The following is a 14,230-nucleotide window of genomic DNA, read 5'->3' on the forward strand; positions in this document are numbered from 1 at the left end:
ACGGTGACCGTGCTGCAGCGTGCCACCCAGGGCCCTTACTGCCGCCTGCCCTGGGGCCGCCCCCAGCCCAGCCAAAGTGGCCCAGGCTGGAAGGAATGCCTGGCCACAGGTGTCTAAGGCAGCCCCACAGGAGCTTTAGGAAGGGCTCGAAACATCAGCAAATACTGCCCTGCACTGCGGGCTCAGGACATTTAAGTATCCTCACTTCAGGAAAGCTTTAATTCCCATTGCTCAGCTCAAGTAGTTCCAAAATTTGCAAACTTCTCCAATTAACAGCAATGCCCAGAGAATGGAATTGATTTTGAAGTTTGTTCCCATCTCAAAGCAGCAACACATATGCCTTAACATCATCCACTGGAAGTCCCTTTACAAAACATAACACTACAGAGAGGCCAAAAGGAAGGCCATTCTTTGGTTTGCAAATGGTTTTCCATGAAGGGATTATAATCTCCTAATTCTCTTAAGGAATAAAAGCTCTCAAGGAATGAAGACCCCTCAGTGTTACAACAGTAACCCAACTAAATGAGGAGATGGCAAAAGGGCCGATCCTCCCCCAGTACAGATCTCTAAGTGGCCAATAAAGTACAGCTCTCCCCTCTTGTTCCCTGCAGGAGAAACAGGACCAGTAAAAGAAATAGTCACAGATATTCTTTCTGCCGTCCAACCCCAAAGCTGTGCCAAAGCACAGATGCTGCCTTCAAACTGACTCAAATTCCAGCCCAGACCTCTCACCTTCCAGACAACTCCATCCCCAACGCGCCGCCCAACATCCACCCCCCCAAACACCCCCACAGAAGCCCGCAACAGCCCACCAGGACCCCCAGCTGTGCCCGTCCCTCCGCAGAGCTTTCCCAGCCTCCAGCAGAGCCCCTGGTTCCCTGCACGTGCCGTGGGATGGCACTCAGGAGGGTCTGCTCCAAGGCCTTCCCTGGCAGCAAAGCCAGGCTGCCAGGCCTGTGGTTCCTGGATCATCCTTCCCAGCCAGCCTTCCTGGGCACGGCTGTTCCATGGGCACCTCTGCGCTCAGCTCGGACTGCTCCACTCAGCCAGGGCTGCTGGGAAAGGATCCAGAGCAGCCGGGCAAGCTCTTTCCCCAGCTCCCTCTTCACTCCTGGGGGAGGTAGAACATCCCACAGGAAAGCAACTGGTGCCACAAGGAGTGGGCAGCATCAGGCAGCTCTGGGGAGGCCCCTCAGGACTGCTGTATCCTGAGGGAACGCTGCTGGCATCCCCTGTGTGTATCTGCAAAAGCTTCAAATCAGCTGCCTCAGCTTCCAGGGCCTCTCTTGGCCAGCATCCTGACGTGGGTGCAGGGCTGCTGCCAGGCACTGCTGGGACCCAGCGGGACAGGAGCGGCTGTCTCGTGTCCACGGAGCAGCCCTGACACAGCCAGGGCCATCCCGAAAGCAGACAAACGCTCCCGGCTCAGCAGAGAGGAGCAAGGAGCACTGGGCTGCGCTCAGCGTATCTCAGCTGGGCTCACTCCACCACACGCCCCCATTTTAAGGCTGGCTGATGCCCAGCTGCCAGAAATGCCTGCCTTGTTCTCTCCAAGATGCACAGGGAGAGCCAATGAGCAGGACACCTTGGGAGGCCTTTGCTGAGGCCAGGGACGCACCAAGATCATCCAAGGCTCTCCACGCTGCCTTGCCCACACAGCCCAGCTCTGTGCTGGCCCTGGGCCACAGCAGCTGCCACCAAGCAGCAGGCAAATGCATATTGCCAAGAGTTGAAACACAGCAGACAGGAAAGATGTGAAAAGTGTGTGTGCAAAGGCCTTTTAATTCACAGCTCTCACAAAGAGCTTTGGGGCTCATGGCTGGACACAGATGCTCCTGCCCACCCTCTCTCCAAAGGGGATTACACATCCTGCTGCAGGTGCTTGGGTTGGTTTCCACAGGTCCAGGCAGATGCCAAACCTGCTCTTCACTGCCTTCTCCCTGCCCCACTGCCATGTGCAACAGGCCTCAAGGACTGAAAGGAGCACAGAGAGCCAAAGGGGGACACTCGCACCTGCCTCACTGGGAGCTCCCTGGGAAGCACTTTCCTTGAGAAGCAAGCCCCTTTCCTCCAAAGGTGTTTCCCCAAATGTGCGGCTTTCCTGGGGAGCACCAACACACCTTTAAGAAACGCTGGCAAGGCTGAATGACTTCAGGTCCTTTCAGGACAGCCACTCCAGCTCTAATTCCTATTGCCCCAAGTGAGTTTCCAGGTGCAGGTTCAGAGGTGCAGCCCCAGGCCCTCCACAAACACAAGCTGCCCATGGCCTCTTCACCTGCCTCAACTCCTGCCTGCGCTCACGGCACCAAAACCAGGCTGTTCCTGGCCAGGGACCAGAGCCCTGTTCCTGCAGGATGCTCTTGCCAGCACCTTCCAGGTCTCTCTGCTGTGCACGCCGCGCTTTTCACGCCCGCTCCCAACAGGCTTTGGAACACAGAGCCCAACCTGGCTGGTTCTGCCACCAGCACAGCCCAAACACAGGCGGAGGAAGAAGCAGCAGGCGCTGTTTTGCAGCCATGCCCAAGAGAGACTGGAAGGATGCCTTCCCTCTGCTCTCCCTTGGCTGGCTTTCGGACTGGCTCTGAGCTTGGGGCTGCCGTTCCTCACTTGTGGGGAGCAGAAGCACAGGCGGGATCCCGGCACTGCCTGGCAGCGCTGCGGGCACCGGCACGGCCGCGCGTCCGAGTCTCGGGCACCGTGCTGCTGCTTCATTTGCCCTCAGGCACAGACAGAGCTCCCTGCTAAGCCCGGATGCTCTCTGCTGCTGCCCTCTTCCTCATCCTGTGCAGGGATGGAGCGCTGCTGTGCTTTCAGGAAGCTATTCTTGAAAGCTTCCAGCATTCCAAGCTCCTTTGCCCACCATGGATGCTTGCCATGGAATCCCTCTCAGCTGGGTTCAGAGCATACTCAGGTTGGCTCTTCCAAAATTCAGGGACTCCCAGGTGCTCAGCAAGATGTGGAACTGCACAGTGCTGTGGAACTGCACCTTCAGCACAGGACCTTTCCAGCCTTACCTGCCCTCATTCTTCTTTGTCAGTGCACAAAACACAGCGTGGCAGAGAACAGCAGCAGGGGCCTGTGTGTCTCAGGGCCTCGGATTTGCTTCAGCTCCACAGGGATGCAGGCAAAGTGAAGAAGCCAAACTGTTCATTAATGGAAGGCAAAGCAAAGGGATGAGCTGGGACGGAAAAAGGGGATGGGCAGGGTCTGAGGGCTGGAGGGAGGGAGCTGTCAACAGGGAGGGAGAGTGGAGGGAGAAAATGGTGGTGGACAGGCTGAGGGCAGAGCTATCAAAAGGGAAGAATAGTGGAGAGAATAAAAGGTGATGGGCAGTGTCTGAGCGCTAGAGGGAGGGAGCGTCTACAGGACAGGCAGGGAGAGGGCTGAAGCCACAAAAACTGTGCCCACCATCAGCTGTGCCAGGACTTCCAGCAGCGCTGAGCAGTGATGTCGTCTTTAGTGTCTCCTGGTGCTATTCTTGGGATACTGGTTCACTGGATCCAGAAGATGTCCCTAATTCTTGAGCTCTTTGGGGAAACTGGGCTTGATTTTCCAGGTCAGAGCATGATGGGCTGGCACGTTGCCTCTGGGCTTGAAAGACTGAAAGAGAGAAGACCAGAGCCATGGCAACAGCCCGGATCTGTGGGAATCCTATAAGACCTTCTGAACAGAGCCATCCCAGCCAGAAGGGAGTAGGAGACATTGGAATCAGCTGGGAGGTCTTGCTGGAATAAATGAAAAGGGCAGGAGATTTTTTCTCCTTTTTAGTGCCTTTATTAAGGTCAGCTTGGGTGGGGGCTCGATGGGTCGTGCGCACGCCGCCGCCACTGCTCCCAGGAGTGGCAGGGAGGAGGAGGATGCAGCTCTGTCCCCTGGTGTGCAGGCAGAGCCGGGGCTTCCGTCCTCGCCAGAGCACCAGGAGATTCCCATTTTCGATTTAACATTTGAGGTCTTCTTTCTAGCTGACATCTCTGGGTTAGGGTGAGAGGTTCAAAGGTCTTAGCACACCCTGGATTCAGTTGCTTACCCTTAGACATCACTTAGATTGTTTAATTCAGTGCTGGCTCGTTGTTTGAGGGGTGTTTCTTTGCTGGACTTGGCCAAGTGTTTCTACATTCGCATCCAAGCTCTGACGTCACTCCCTCCTCACAGTCCCGGGTGCCATTTTCCAGGAAGCAGCAGGGGTGATACCCGACGAAGGGGGATTTCTAACAATTAAACTATTAACAACCAGTAATTAAAGAATAAAACTCTTAACAAGAGGTAATTGCAAAATGAAGCTATTAACAATAAGTAATTAAAGCTCTAACTTAGTAGCAATTGGTTTAACTTGTTGACTCTAAAACTTTTAAAAATGGACAACTTTTTACTCCTTACACTCAGGACAAAGAAATGGCTGGAGTGGGCAGAAACCTATCCCTAAACTCTGGACCACTCAATGTGCCTATTGTAAGAAAGAAAGGCATTGGAAGAGAGACTGCCTGCAACTCAAAGCCAAGGTGGTTGAAGAACTGAATCAATGCAAGGGTTGGCTGGAGGGCATCCCCCCAGAAAACCCTCTGGTCAAAAGAGAACTGGGGGAAAAGATGAGGCAAATGAAATGTCTGGTGAATGCAGCTGCAACACATTCTGTATTAAAGTTGGAAGAAATTGATCCTGGTAAAGTTGTGAATGTTATTGGAGCCACAAGTCAACAGCAGAAGGTATCCTTTCTAAAACCACGATCTTATGAACTGGGAAACACAGTAGGAATACATCAGTTCCTACATATGCCTATGCCCCCAAAACGCCTCATAGGAAGGATTTGTTGGAGACATGAGAATGTTGTAACAGGTTCCAACAGGCTGAAATGTAGTTTAGCCCTGGAGGAGTTCAGATCAAAGTCAATGACCAACAAATAATCGTGTTCTAAGTCTAGCTCTCATTACAGCTTTGTCCAAATCAGAAGAGACACAGAAGAAGTTCTTAGTCAGGTTTGTCTTAAAGTCTGGGTGGATGGGACCCCTGGTAAGGCCAAAGCAGCACAAGCTGTAATCATTAGACTTAAACCTGGAACATAACCAATAAGAATTAAACAATATCCACTTAAGGTGGAAAACATAAAAATTGCTAATCCTATAATAGACAATTGTCTAAAATTTGGGTTATTACTGGAATGTGAATCTGAATAGAATACACCCATTTCACCCATACAAAAGCCTGATGGTTTGAACTACAGTCTGGTTCAGTACCTACAGGCTATTAACAAAATAGCTGGAGATCTCCACCCAGTGGTTGCAAATCCATATGCTTTGCTAAGCAAACTAAAAGATGAATATGGATGGTTTACCATTTCAGATCTCAAGGATGCTTTCTTCTGTATACCCTTGGACCCTGGCAGCCAAAACCGGTTTGCCTTTGAATGGGGAAACCCAGAGACTGGAAGGACAAGTCAATTTACCTGGACTGTAGGGCCCCAGGGATTCAACAATAGTCCAACCACATTTGGAAAACACTTTGCTGAGGACCTTGAAAGTTGGGTAAGCCCGTCCACAAATGGAATTGTGTTACAATAGGTAGATGATCTACTTTTAGCCACTGAAACTTAAAAAGACTGGAATGGACAGTAAGCCTATGAAATGACCTGGGACTAAGTGGATACAAGGCATCCAGAAATCAAGCTCAAATAATCAAACAGGAAGTCATTTACCGAGGATACAAAATATCCCAAGCGCAGCAGGGACTAAGACAGGACGGCAAAGGGACCACCCACGGAACCCCACTCCCTACTAATGCCAAAGAACTGAGAACCTTTCTAGGAGTGACTGGATGCTGCATTAACTGTGGTAGTGGCTGTGGACTGCTGGTTAAGCCACTGTAGCAGCTCTTAGAAGACAATCCCAGAGACCTGAAATGGACACCCCAACGTAAGAAAGCCTTTCAAAAGCTGAAGGAGGACTTGAAAAGAGCACCTGCTCTGGGCTGGACAGATGTCTGGGAACCCTTCCAGCTTTTCTCTTAGGAGAGGCAAGGGATGGCATTAGGTGCACTAGCTCAAACAGTTGGCCCATAGAAGAGAGCAATAGCATCATTTTCAAAACAACTGGATGCAGTCAGTAGGGGACAGCCTGACTGTAAGCAGTTGCTGCTCTTGTTTCAGACATCCAAGGAGCCTGGAAATTCACTCTAGGTCAACAAATAATTGTGTTTATCTCACATCCAGTAGCAGCAATTCTTGACTAAAAGGGTGGGCATTGGCTTTCACCCTCCAGATTCCTTAAATATCAGGCAAAGTTGGTGGAACAATGCAGCATTACAAAACAAATCTCTTCTCTAGTTCATCCAGCAGCATTCCCAACTATTCACTAGACAGACAAGGAGCCTTTGTAGCATGACTGGATCAAAACCATTCAGTCCACTTTATTCCAGCTGCCCAGATCTTAAAGAAACCCCAATTCCAAGAGCAGAATCTCAGTACACAGATGGGAGTGGCTTTGTAAGAGCAGATCAGTGAAAATCAGGATATACAATTAGCATGGAGCAATAGGGGATAGAAGCCCTGCACAAGTCAGCTCAGAAGACAGAGATAATCACTTTAACCCGTACCTTCTGACCAGCCTGAGGAAAAAGGATCAATAGATGAACAGATTCCAAGAATGCCTTTAGAGTAATAGACGCTCATGAAGCAGTTTAGAAGGATAAAGGACTATTGACAGCTCAAGGAAAGCAGTTGAAGCATTCAGAAGAAATCTTAAAATTGCTGCAGGCAGTACTACTGCCTCAAGAGGTTGCAATTCTGCACTGAAAAGGGCATCAGAAAGGGGAGACCAACCGCAAAAGAGGTAACAGGTTGCAAAAAGAGCAGCAGAACAAAGCCATGCTGAGATTCAGGCACTAATGCCCAAAGGTAAGGAACAATATGACAATGATGTATGTTGTATAATCAGAAAGATCTAGAATTAGCAAAGAATTTGAAAGCAGAATGAAAACATTATGGTTTTTCAGCTCCTCAGGGATAGACAGTTATGCCAGAAAGAGCATCATGGAAATTAATTAAAGATGAACATAATTGTATACACTGGGAAGGGGATGCCTTACATAATTATTTGATAAGGACAACAGTAAGATGCAACCTTTACTCTAGTGTAAAGCAGGTAACCCAAGGGTGTGAAATAACGTCTTAGAGCCAATCCACAAACCAGGACTAGAGTTGAGCTTGGCACAGTAGACAAAGGACAATATCCTGGACAGCATTGGCAAGTTGACTTTTCTGAATTGCCAAGAAAAGGGGGGTACAAATATTTTCTGCCTTTAACTGATACCTTCTCAGCATGACCTGAGGCATTCCCAACCCAAACAAATAAAGCCCAAGTTTTCAACATTTTGGTAAACAATATAATGCCCTGGTTCAGAGTGCCTTTAGACATCTCCTCTGACTGAGGACCACGTTTCCTAGCAAATATTGCACAGCAACTTTGCAATAATCTCCAAATCAACTGGCACCTACACACACTGGATTGGCCCCAGGCCAGTGGCCAGGTGGAAAAGATGAATTATGAACAGATAGTCAAAACTGTACCAGAGGCCAACATACCTTGGCCCCAGGCCCTACCTTTGGCTTTATAACGGATTTGATAAGACCAAGAACAAAAGAAAACCTGAATCCCTTTGAAATACTGTACAGAAGACCATATAAGCAAAACTAGCAAGGGGAAGATACTGTACAAGTTGGAGAGGGGTATCTCCAGAACCACGTTGTCCAACTAACACAACAGCTGCAGAAAATAAACCAACACATTTTGAGCACATGAGCAAGAGGATGCTCCTCTCCACAAATCCAGCCTGGGGACCAGGTAGACCAGGTAGAAAGCCTCTTATCCCAAAATTAAAAAGAAGTCTATTTAGTACTTTTAATCACTTACACAGCCTTTAAAGCTTAAAGCATTCATCTCTTGGATACATTATTCCAGAATTAAAATGCTTTGCAAAAGGCAAGTGGAGTCCAAAAGTGGATCTCAGAAAGAACAGGAGAAACCAAGATGCATTTCACACCATCATCGTCTTCCTGATACTTCTAATCAGAATCCAAGCCACAGCAGATGACTGTCACTACCATAATGATCTCCTTGGCCTGCAAGATCCTGGTAGATGGAACACTCAAAAATATTCAGGACCTAACTGGCTAAAAGAGATTAAAAAGGTAAAAACACTTTACACCATTTTAAGGACTAATGACCGAGCAGTTAAAGATTGAGGAAAACCTGACTCCATGCCTGCCTTTCTTGTCCCACCTGAAAGCAGGATCTATGTGGCTTGTAAATTTGAAACTCACAAACCTCGTTCAGAACAGATTGCTCGAGTGATCATGCGCATCTGCGACCTTTCTAACAAGCAGTGTGTGAATTCATTTTCATGTGAATCCTATCAGGATTTTTGCACTATGCAAATTAAAATGGGAGACTATAACCTAGCACAAGATAGTTGCCTTCTTCTGCGGCGCACAGGTGGGGTGGGAGGACCATCATCACACAGAGATCCAGGAACTGAGCCCGCCAGGAATCTGACCCAACAAATATTGTTTCCAACAGGCAGCTCTTGTGTGACTAGAGTTAGAAATTGTCCTGCTTGTACGCTCAGTACATGGAACAGGTCTCATACAGGATCTGCTTTTGAGAATTGAATTTCATTCTTGGGATATTCCAGGCCATCAGAAATAGTAACCAATCAAGCTGGAGGGGTAGCCAGGAGCACAATTGTCCTGTTAGGGTATATCATGTCCAATTTCATGACCATGTGATGGCAACCCAGATATGCATGGAATCCAATAGCACAGCTGCATCCTCTTATGGGCTGAGGTACTCAGAATACTCAACTATTTGTAGTGGGAACTTCGTAAGTTATCCTTTGTAATACTACCAGGGGCCAGTGCAAGGTTTCTGAAGGTTTCTGAAATGCTTGCCTACAGGCAGGCAATGTATCTGAAGAAACCAGTTACCATGCCTTGGGTACTCGACAAGGAGCGAAACGGAATGGGTCACACAACAGACATTTAAAATTAAAATCAAAAAAAACCAACTTTACATCAGCAAACAACTCTGTAGAACGGGACCCATGTGTGAAATAATATAGTCTTTCACTCTGGGGTAAGACAAACAAATGAACAATTGTTGCCTCTAAATCCACAGTACCCTCTGAAAAAGCTGGAGGTAAAGATATATGCTAATGTCTCCAAAATTAAACAGCAATACTGCCCACTCATACAGCAAAGCCTAAAAGAATGGGAGCTGTGCATGCATTCCCAGACACCAAATGATAGGTGTAAAAAAGACTTAAGGTAATGGCTTGGGTCTGAACTGGGAGTATTAAATTCTATTGATCAAGAAGTCTTACTCAGGAAAGTAAGCATTGTGAGCTCTTATATTGGACAGATACAAACTCCTCTCAGATCAACCCTGCTATCACTTGCCCATACCCAAAGCCTGGCAGCTAACCTATTAAGCACCCTGGCCAACAATACACAGCAGGATTTTCAAGCAGTTGGTGGCTTTATGGGAAAACTACAGGGTGACATTTCTTAAGCATTTTAATGTATACAAGCTCAGCTGTGTGTGGCTATGGTCTGTAATCTCAGGAAAACTTAAAAAAAGGAGAGCTGGGGAAATTGCCACAAGAATGAACTAAATCATGGCTAAAAATGAAACCACAAAGCAATTTGAAAAAGACTTCCACACTTGGTTGCAATTGGCCAATTTCACATAGAATGAACAGAACCCTGCAGTCTTTTGTATTAACCGTTAAGAATGCAACAAAATACCGTGTCATTCCAATTTTGGCCCTTGGAGTTATAAGAACTCACGTAACTGTCAGACCCATTCAGCATAATGTCTGGGCCATTTTCAACAAGAAAACTAGAAGCTGGCAAACTCTTAGTATCAAAGCATGTGTACCAAGGGATGCACTGAATTTTGTGTGCAAAAATGCGGTGCTTGAAAGAGAGGATGGGTGTCTGCATGCTGAGGGCAGCACTTGTATTTTTGAAATGAGCCCAGTTACCCATGCACTATCACAGGTGTGTTATGTGGGAAGGGGCTGTGCCTGTGTGAGATATGCTTGCACAACTATTCCAATAGAGTCTTTTAATGAAACTACTAATGGTACTAATTTCTCTATTTGTAATTTCACAACCAAAAGTGGATGTGACACCAGCTGCACCACACAAGAACTTCTCTAGAGATGCTGCAGAATGCACATGATGGCTATCACCAAGCACCCAAATTCCAAACTGGACGGGACGCTAACATTCTAAAGCAAATGCCATACCAGCCTGATATAGAATGGCTAGTGGCAGGAGTCAAAAATGCATCTCACAGAGCCTGATGGACACTCAAATCTGGTATCAAAGTTGTTACCAAAATCATCACCAAAACAGAGAAAGAAAGAGAACATCATGAGTCAGATGTCTTCTTGTGACGGACAAATCTGGAACCACCAACAGCTCCTTAGATTTTAGCTTCCTCAGCAAACCAGTTCTAATTTAAAAAAAATTGACCCTTCTCTTAACCATCATAAACCTATGGATGTGGTAGAAAATTAAAACAGCAGCAGAACAGTACATATGTACTGTGTGTAGCATTGTTTGTTTTATATTTATGGGTTTATTGTAAAGTTGGTTAATTTATAAGTTAAGAATTTGGTTTGACCCTCAGTTCCCCCCATGTTCTCCCTTGTAATGGTTCATTCCTTCCACCTGTTACCTGTCAATCATTGTAACCGTCCCCTCTCAGGTCGAGAATCTTCTATGTCAATCATTCTTCACCTAACATATGATTTGTCCCCTGAGCCTTTTCCCGCCCCCAGGCCGTTCCTATTGGTTCAGTTGTGTCCCTCGCGCCCCGCCCCGGTTCTGTTCGTTGGTCCCTCGTGTCCCCGTCCGTTACGCCTTTCCCCTTTATAGGTGCCTCCCTAATGGTTCTTACCTGACACCGTCACTGGCCCCGCCTGGGTCAAATACAGCGCCTGGGCATCCAAACGCGTGTCCACTCCTTCCTTCCTTTGCCTCAGCACTTGGCAGTCCTGCTCTCGCCTGCATCACCACACAGCAGACGGAGCCACTACTCAGGGGTTCTCGCCTGAGATGTTTGGGGATGTTTTAGGTTCAGATTCTCTGAGGCTTTAGATTTTAGATCTCTAGACAATGCTTCCAGGAATCTAAATGGCTTTCAGAAACTAAACTTTTCTCCTTTTTTCCTCAGTCTTTGCACTCGTGTGCACTAGAGACCTTCGGTGAATGGATTCCACTCTAATCCATCTCCAAGCTGAATCTCTCAGCTGTGTTCACACTGGTAGTTCGTGTGTCTCTTCTGCACAGTGCAATTTTAAAATCTTCGTTCCTTATTATCTCTGCCCTTCTTTTTCTCTTTTAGCTTACAAATGCATGCACTTGTATCAGAAATGGCTTTTTTTTCCCTACATCACTTCCTGCCAAGTAATTTTCTTTTATCCTGTTGTGATGTTAATCTAGCCTCATATGCTTTATTCCAAGTGCACTCCCGTTTCCTTGAATGTGGAAGTTTTATAATGCAATGCTCTCATTCACCTGCTTTCATGAAACCCTTCATTAACATTAGCACAAGTAACTGTGTGGTTCCCTTCTGCTTTGTAGAAGATTTGGGAAACTCAATCCTGCTCAGCTACAAAAAAACATTTATGGTGCTTGGTAATTGCCCTAGGAGCTTAAATTAATGGTAAACAACTGCAGCTTCTTATTCACTTCACAGAAACTGGGAGAAAACACACTACAAATATTAAGGAATGCAGTGCACGGATGATGGGCATCCCTCAGTTATCCCAACAGACTGATATCACGGGCAAAATTCCCTCTTTTCCAAAGGGTTTTCATTTGCTTTGGCTGTACTTTGTATGGCTTCAGGTCATATTTCCCTTCATTTAAGGAAGTATCTTGGCCGTTCTTGAAGAATTTGCCCCTGGAGGAATTACTCAGTCCTGCAGTCCTCATTATACACCCTTTTAAAAAAGACTTTTATGCTATTTTTCTTTTCTTTGTGATTTCACATTTGAACCATGTTCAACAAGGTTTTCTTTCTAAAAATATTAATCACAATATTCCAAAGGATTAAAAAATGCTTGGGTATTTTTTTCCCTAAGTATTTACAAAAGAACAATTTTAAAAACCTGTACACACGCTGGATGTAAAATGCAGATAGAAATAAACTTGAGAGTTCTCCCAAAACCCTTAAGAAAAAACCCCATGTATTCTATAAAACTCAGAGTATTCATCTACAGAATACAAAAATGGGCACGTTCTTGAAGAGAAAATTTGTGCAACGGTCCTGCACAGAATTCTATGCTTTGAAGCTTTTTGCCCCTCAGGGGCAGTGCCATTCTCTGAACTGTAATGCTCTGAGCATGTTCTGCTCACCGTGGCAGCTTTCTGCTCTCCCCTGGTGCAGATCATCCTCCCAGCACAGGGGGAGTGCAGCCCCCACAGCTCGCAGCCCCTTCCCACCCAGCAAGAGCCTGAAGGAGAGAGATGGCTTTCAGCAGCTGCCGCGGGTTCTGACAGTGCCACCTCTCGGCTGCTGAAAGCCTGAATGTCTGTGCTGCGGTGTGTGAGTTTCTGAGCCAAATGTTCTGTTAGCTTGTGCTATGTTCAAGTGTTCCCCGAGTTATTACAGTCAGTTTCTCCCCTGTGTTATGCCCTCCTACCCAAGTGTCCCTCAAGGAATCCCCTCCCTCCTGACCAGATTTTTCCCTGTCTGTCAAGACAACCCGGCCCCTTTGGCCCATCCATCAGCCCAAACCCTACCCTTAGTTCCAGAAAGTTCCCTGTCCCTCACCCCAAGCTCCAATCTCTGTCCCAACCCTCTCTCCTCCCCTTGTTCTGATTTGTTGTAGCCCTCAAAACCACACCCCGAGGGTCGCTTATTGGTTACTATATGGTGTCCACCCCCCGTTTTGAAAGATTTTAAAAACCCGTGCACAGGGGTTCTGGGGCTTCTTTTAACTTCTATTTTTCGTTGGGGGTGCTCTCTTAAGTGCTTTCCACCGCCTCTCCAAATGAATTCGCTGCATTTTGCACCACAGAAGAGCCTCCTCTGCCTCCTTCACTTGGTCCTCCTGGGGTCTCTACTGCTAGGCAGCTGGCCTAGAGGTTCTGGCACAGCCAGTTCCTAACCCAGCCAGTTCCCCTCTCTTGCCATTGTCCCTGGAGCATCACAGAGCTAGCCAGGGCTCCGGAGGGCAGTGACAGTGACCCGTGCCCTGGCGTGTCACAGCCCCCAGAGCCACACCTGCCAGGCCACAAGCCCCAGCCCTGGTCCCCACTGCCGGCCTCAGCGGCTGCTGGGCATCCTCACCCTGAGTGCAAAGGCAGAGGCAGGATCCCCCCAGGGCGCTCTGGATCCAGGCTGCAGACACCCTAAAGGCAGCACTGAAAGGGACATGGATGGGGACTGCAGCTGCATCTTCCAGTGCTCGCCACCCCTGACTATTCTCTAAGGGAACCCAAACCTCACCTGCAGCACTTTGAGCTCTGTTATGAATAAGAAGCTTGACTAGGCCAATATTCAAGCAGCAATCAATTTATTATTTCATATGGTAAAGTATGAGCAATACAGCGCTGGGTACAGTGGGGGAAGTGTTCCCTCCAACTGCACACTGATAATTGATGGTTACAGGTATTTATAGGGGTACTCCTCAGCTTTTTTTTTCAACAGTTTCTATTTCCAGTTTTTACTCATCAGCAATTTTTCTTCCAAATTATTACATCACAATTCTATACACTGTTGTGATTTTAATTTCTCAGGATGTATTTTCAAAGGAGGATCCCAGATGGTGGCGGTCCAGTTTCCAAAAGAAGAAAGACGAATCCCATCTGGTGGAGTCCAGCTCCCCAGATGTGTCCACCTTTTAATTGCAGAGACTATAAATCTCATAACAGTGATGTCTAGCTTCCCTTTGGTCGAAACCATAAATCCTTGAGGTGATGTTGATCTTCCTTTCTCAAGCTGTTTTTCTCTGCTTCCATAAGGCGTGAGATAAGCATATTTCCTTTATATATATTCCAAAGCTATAGTTTCAAGGATACAAGTAATATTCTAAAAATATACTTCAAAAGGTTATTATTGCAGAGCTTTTTTATGGATTAAATGCAACCAAAAAGCAACATCCTTAACACCTTAATTCCAATGCTCCTAAATCAACCAGGGTGAATTGCAAACAAAAGATAGGT

Source organism: Agelaius phoeniceus, chromosome 8 (assembly GCF_051311805.1).
Source record: "Agelaius phoeniceus isolate bAgePho1 chromosome 8, bAgePho1.hap1, whole genome shotgun sequence".
In the NCBI taxonomy this organism is placed as follows: Eukaryota; Metazoa; Chordata; class Aves; order Passeriformes; family Icteridae; genus Agelaius; species Agelaius phoeniceus.